Source organism: Chelon labrosus, assembly GCF_963514085.1.
Source record: "Chelon labrosus genome assembly, chromosome: 2".
NCBI classification, from domain to species: Eukaryota; Metazoa; Chordata; class Actinopteri; order Mugiliformes; family Mugilidae; genus Chelon; species Chelon labrosus.
In genome coordinates this window covers 20,659,330-20,666,467 of record NC_140338.1, presented here as the reverse complement: position 1 = coordinate 20,666,467, position 7,138 = coordinate 20,659,330, and positions in this window count along the sequence as shown.

Below are 7,138 nucleotides of genomic sequence, written 5' to 3'. Positions count from 1 at the left end.
CACGCGTCATCAATGTCGCCTCACCACAGGGCTCCAGTTGCTCTGTATGTTTTGAGTGTGTGTGTGTGTGTGTGTTTGTGAGGGTACTCAATTCAATAATCGGCCCGGCTGGAGACGGCGGGTTGTGCGGCCATAAGCTGACCTGGAATTTTCTCAATAAAGGTCTAATCTTTACGGGAAGCTGTAAACTGCTAGAAGGAGTTTCTTTTATGGTGTTTTTCCTTCTTCATTTAATCAGTTTACCTGAACAACTTTCAACTTTATTCAGATTTACACTTTGTAAAATCAAGCCTTGTGTCTGTGTGGCCAAAGATCTCATTGTTGTACCTACACTTCATCTTAGAACATCTCATTTTGTCACTAATATGTTTCTATAACTTTGACCACTCCTCTGAGAAGAGTTTTCTCAGCATATTGTATATTACCATCAGCGAGGCGATAAGGCCTCTAAGGCCTTTGATACGGTTGACCACAACACGCTAATTGAACATTTTATAACTTCTGGATTTTCTGAAAATGCGCAAGGGGTCCCACAAGGTTCGGTTCTGGCTCCACTGATATTTATATATATTAATTGCCTCAGACAGAATAATCCAGGCACAACTTTCCATTTCTATGTTGATGATACTGTTATTTATTGCTTTGCACCAACCCCTGCTATCTAGCTTTGCTCATCTTCATCATGCATTTGACAGAGTTTGTCAACTGCAACTTGTACTAAATACTGATAGAATAAAACTTAGGATTTTTAGCACTTCAAGTGCAGTAAGATCAGCAATGTAATTGACAACCAATTATCTTATGTCTCAAAAAGGCCACAAACTGGTTGAGTCGACCTTTTTACCTGCAGTTGATTATGGGGATGTGTTGTACGTGAATGCCTCTGCTTACTGTCTTCACAGCCTGGATAGCGTGTATCATGGGGCTCTGAGATTCATCACAAACTGTGGATCTCTTACTCACATTGTGTCTTATATTCAAAAAGTGAACTTGCCTGCTTTGAGTACACACTGCCTTAGTAACTGGTATACAGTGGTTTTTATTTACAAATCCATTCTTGACATGATTCCTGCGTATTTATCTTCTGTTTTAAGCTTAACATGTGGGAAATACAGTCTCTGTCCTAAGGACATACTCCAGTTTGTGGTTCCTAACGTACAAAATAAATTGGGCAAGACAGCTTTTAGGCTTTCTGCTCCTGCAGCATTGAACAACCTACAGTGCAATCTTGAACATTGAAATGTGGTATCCCTGAATGACTTTAAAAAGATGGTTTAATCTCTTGAGTCCAGTTTGTCTGTGTGCAAATGTTTTAATTGAGCTTTTCTATGTTACGCAACTGTGTGATTTTATGTTATGCTTTAATGTTATTTCTGTTCAAACTGTGTTGCTGCCACTCTTGGCAAGGTCTCCCTTATAAAATAGGGCTTTGATCTCAATGGGACAAACCTAGTTAAATAAAGGCAAAATAAAACAATAAAACAATAAGGCCTGACTCACATGCAGACAGCTTAGCCTAGCATTAAGACTAGCAACTACAGGGAAATGATTAGCCTGGCTCTGGTCCATAATTCAGATATTCATCCACCTGAGCTTGTAATTACCATTTTATAATTAGCACGTTTAACTACACAAAAACAAAGTTTAAAGCATCACTACTAAACATCATGACAATTTCTTGTCCAAGTTCACAAGCAGTGAAGCAGAAGACTCCAAGAAATGACTGCCAATGAATAGTTTGACACTAAACCTTCTGTGAGACTATTTTTACAGTAAAACTTTGTACAAATTAAACGAAAACACCAACTATAACGTGTTTATTTGTGATTTTTAGAGATGCTTGCAAGTGGATTTCCTCTGTATAGTCAGTATAACTGCTTCCCTTCCTGCTAAGGTACACTACCTACTGGGCAAGCACATTAGTATGCTGTCGGCGAGAGAGCGAGAGAATGAGATTTAGTGGAGCTCATCAGGTTGAGTTTGATCTCTTTCACTCATCAAGACCCAATTAGAAACTATTAGACACACACATACACACACACGCACACACACACATACTGCACGTCCACCTCTAAGTAACACTGAGCTTTAACTTTGTTTGCGACATGGAGAATGAAGCTTTTGTGTAAAGTACAAGGTCAGAACTTGAAAAGAAACCCTCCTGCTACATCACAGCCACATTTGTAAGTGATCTTGTTATTTATGTAACGTGAGAGAGGGCGACACAGAGAGAGAGGAAGAGGGGAGGGAAATGACACAGTCTAGCGGATTAAAAACAAGGAGATCTCAATCAAGGCCACAAACAATGATTATAAACCAGAACACACACACGTTTCCATCACTAACTCTCTCTAATGCCTTCAACTTTAACCTGATCTTAAATTCAGTCATGATATCACATCTAGAAGAACTTAACCGTCCAAAAGGTGGCAGGTGTCCACCATGTGACTGTAAGTTCATTATTTACATATGATTTAAGTATGCACATGGTCACGTCATAAATCCAGTTCACCGTCACCCACAATAGTAACACAATCTGAGATTTCCTCTTTTTTTCTCTTTGGTTTGCGGTGTGTGTGTGTGTGTGTGACGGCTTGATCGGACCCACTTGTTGCAGGTGAATAGCGACACCGCCTCATCTCTTTGTGCGGCATTGTCGGCGTTATAAGAGTGTTTCCCTGGGAATCTCTGCGCTGTGTGTCTCAGGTCTCTCTTTCTATTGTGTAGCAACGAGGGCAGGGTCTGAGCCGCTTATTGTGGGGAGTGTTTGCTTTTGTTTACCCCATGTGAAAAGTGCCAGTGTGTGTGTGTAAACCAAAAGTTTGTTAAGCTCTCATCAAAGGATTGAACGATTTGTGAACATCACTTGTTCAACATTAGGGGAAATACACTTATTAGTGTTTTTAGTAAGCTTTGGCTTTTATTTCTGCAAATATAGAGATGTGAAGTTCCACCCCTTCCGGTGGACTCCATGGGACCTTGGAAATAACTGCACGGTGTAGTCAAATGGAAGACAATTTTATTTGAAAAGTGGTAGTGTTAGTGAGTTGTCATTTAATAAATGAACAGAGAAAAAATTAAGACCAAAGGTACATTTTTTTCAACTCAATTTAACTATTTTGGCTCAAGTCAATTTAATATATAGCAGTATATACATCTTAACATGTGAAGATCTCAGGACAATGTAAAGTAGAGTTTATACCTCTGCGGGACACAGACGTCGTAGCCTACGCGTGTAGCCTACGCATGTAGCCTACGCCGGTTCAAGCCATTTATACTTGTGCGCTCGTCAGTCTGGCTCGTTCTGTAACAACGCCACCCGGACGCTAGTGACTTTTTTGCCAGTCTGGTTCATTTTTGAACCTCCTCAGTTAACCTTACCGATTCCTTATTGATCCAAAACAATCAATTTGAAAATTGCAGAGATGGAGAAGCAGCTGGAAATACTAAAGCAGAAACACGCTACTACCAAGCGGACCAATCACAGCTCTTGTGCTCTGCGTCGCCGCGGCGTGTAGTTACATTTCTGGGGAGGTAAGCGCCAGCTACGCCGCTAGGCTCTGCGAAGGCTCTGCGTAGGTGTCTGCGTTGTCGGTTTATACCTCTACCTCAACTTAACGCAGAAGTATAGACCACCGAGTTTGACCTGTTTTCACCATAGCTGTGTGTCATGAGAGTTTATAACCAACACTGGATGTTCTCATTTTCCAGTTTCCTGAAATGAATGAACTTAAAGTTCTCTAATTTTGAACTTTTCTGTGCTCTGCTGTTTTCTGTTTAGTTTTGTTGTGTATCTGCAACTGCAAGAAAGTGGACAGAAAATAGATATTACCTGATCCTTCATTATTGCAATCTTGAGTGTAAAACAGCTAGTTTAAACACTGTTCATGTTCAGTTTAAATTATTCGCACTGGATGAAATCCAGATGAACTATCAAATTTTTTATTGGTGTCCGCCAACCAAACGAAATATCGCTGTCATAAAGTTTTGAACGATTCCAGTCGTCCCACTGAATGGTAATACCTTTATGTTATTTAAGAAGGTTTTCTCAAACGTTTGATGGCACGTCATACTCACTAAACAATATTATTACTATATCCAACTGAAATACATGCAAGTAACACATTAAATAGCTGGCAAATGTTGTAAACTGAATCACTGATATTTACCAGAACACAAAAATGTCTTTCATTTTTGCAGATTCAATCAGTTCATGTTAGGTCAACAACATTATATAGCCAGTGTTGATTTATCAGCACAGATGTCATGCCCAACTTAAGTGTCCGTCACATGACCATCAGATAATAATGAGGTTAAAATGCATCACAGAGGTTTCAACAGTTGCTCTTTTGCCAAAATCAACACTTGGATACTTTTGAACAACGCAGACGTGTACAGGAAAACTAGAAACAATGGCCAACGACCCGGTGGGCCGAGGAGCACAAGTTTTGTGGATGACTAGAAAATCATTTGCATGATGAGCATAGCCCTCTTTATGACCGCACAGAGTGTCAAGTCAACACTCTTAGGGAAGCAAATGTTTCCTGGTCAGCAATTTAGAGAAAGCTTTGTGACCAATAGCTCAAGAGATTCATCACCACATACAAACCCCTGCTAAACCTTGGAAACAGTTCACAAAAAGAAGCCTGTAGAATTTGGACTTTGGATCTTATCACCTCACCTAGTGCCTTTGTTATCGCTGCCAGTCACACATTTCTCTTCTGATAGAAGTAACAGCATGAATACACAGTTTTACTGGGGCAGTAGACCTGTTGAAAAAATACACTCACTTGCCAGTTCACTAGGTACACTATTGAGACAAATGCTTTGTAATATACACCAATCACACATAACATTATGACCACCTCCCTAATACTGTGTAGGTCTCCCTTGTGCCTCCAAAACAGAATGGACATGGACCTTCTGAGGGTGTCCTGTGGTGTCTGGAAACAGAATGTGGTTAGTGGGGGCCTTTGGGTCCTATGGGTTGAGGGGATGGGCCTCTGTGGATCATCCCACAGATACTTGATCAGTTTGGGATTTAGAGAATTTGGAGGCCAGGTCAACACCTTGGCTGTTTTTCCTATTTTTTTTATAGTTGTTCTTAAACCATTTCTGTGTGTGTGCCTGCGTCAGGCTGCATCCTGCTGGGGATGGCTGCTGCCATCAAGGAGTGTCATTGCTATGGGGTGGTGGTGTCTGGTCTGGCCTGGTCTAGGTGGGTGGTACATGTCTAAGTGACATCCACACGAATGGCAGGTCCAAAAGTTTCCCAGCAGACACCGAATTGTCACAAGATTCTCAATGTTATTTACGTCTCCAGTCAGTGGTCATAATGTTGTGCTGGATGCCAATAAATCTTAGCTTCATGGAGGTTATGGTATTTAACATTTGTTTAAAATAACTGACAGAGCTGTTGATTTATCTCTGTTTTCATTGTGTAGTACAGTATTACACTGTCTCCACTGTTATGTTTGTGCGCTGGAGTGTCGGCATTGTTGTGTTAAAACAAAATGCTAAAATGCTAGCTGGCGGCTAGCGTTGAGCTCCTCTGCAGGCTCTGAAGGATCAGAACCGAGTGGCTCATGTCGGAGTTGGAGCCAATAAATGATAAGCAACAGTTACTTTTACTGAAATCAGTGGGTGATGTGTAGGAAGAAGAAGGAGGGAGGATAACATGCTCTCTCTTTTCCCACCAACTGTAGCTGTTGTGATCTGTGTTGCTGCAATGTGTATTTACATTTCAAGGGAGGTGCACATCGACTATTGAGAAGCATAAATCGAGCTTAACAAGTGACAGCTACAGTTGCCGGTGAAGAATACCTGGGGGGAATAATAATGTCTGCTCATGTCTATGCGTCACACTCTTCAGACAGTCACTGCCTGCAAAGAATTTTCCACAAAATTATCTTATGTTGATGTTCTGTTTAACTTCACGTGTGTCTGTCTAATTATGTTTGAATCCCTAGACTTTGGTCACTGTTACACTGTTGTTTTTTTCCTATAAAAACCAACACTGAACTACAGACAGGCTTTATCTACTCTTACTCTATATCAAATACCGATGATTAAATCCCAGCGCTACTTTACTGCTTCCACTTGTGATAAAAGCAGGAAAGTTTATCGGTGAAACTTTTTCCGTGGTGTACTTGAACTTCTAAAGGTCAGCTGTGATCTCTGCAGCCTACCTGTAAGACCCAACTCGACGTCGTATATGCTCCTGTGTTTGCACAATTTATTGAAGGCCTGTGAGATCTGTTAAGTAAGCATTAAAGTCAAATGTATTGAGCAACACATCCAACGGCCCGGCCTCCTCCCTGCCAGAGTTCAGGCGCTGTGTTGAAACGTTATTTCTCTGTGTGAGCACGTCTGACTCAATCTCAGTTTCCTATACACACACACACTTGCAAGTTCCCTACTGTGTGCATGTGTGTGTGAGTGTGGACTTCATCTGAATGTATGCTTGTGTGTGTGTGTTGTTACTCTCAACAGAAAATCCAGCTTCCTCTCTTCTCTCTTCTGTCCTCATTCTGGTAGTTGGCTGATCGCAGTGGCGACCGCTCTCTAGCTCTCTCTCTCTCTCTCTCGCTCTCTCTCTGTCTCCATGACAACGAGCTGTCACAAAGACGTTGTGCTCACCACGCACCTGAGATCAGGAAGCAGGAAGTGCTCGGTCCCGCCCACTCGCCAAACTCTCCAAGGAATTCAGGTAAGCAAACACACACACACACAGACACACGCACACACACACACACACACACAAAGCTGAATGAGAGGTGAAACACTGGAGGACTGGGGTGGTGAAACTGAGCTACATGATCAAACAAGTACTATATTGTCGGAAAGGAAAGAGAATAAAGAGTGTAGGTGGGTAGGGAAAGAAGGACTGTGTTCAACCTGTATCATTCAAAATATCTCCACTTTCAGTTCAGCTTTACAGCAGTAAAGTTTCTTGTTTATAGATTTCGCCTCCCAGCTGTCAGTGAGTCAGGCTCACGCTGACAGTTGAACTCGGGAAATCTGAGAGTGTGGTTATCACTTAAAGCTGTCATTACAGAGGGATCTGCAGCTCGTACGTCAAAGGAGTCAGCACCGTGTAGCATAAAGACAGCACGTCATCGTGACCTCAGGGCTGTAT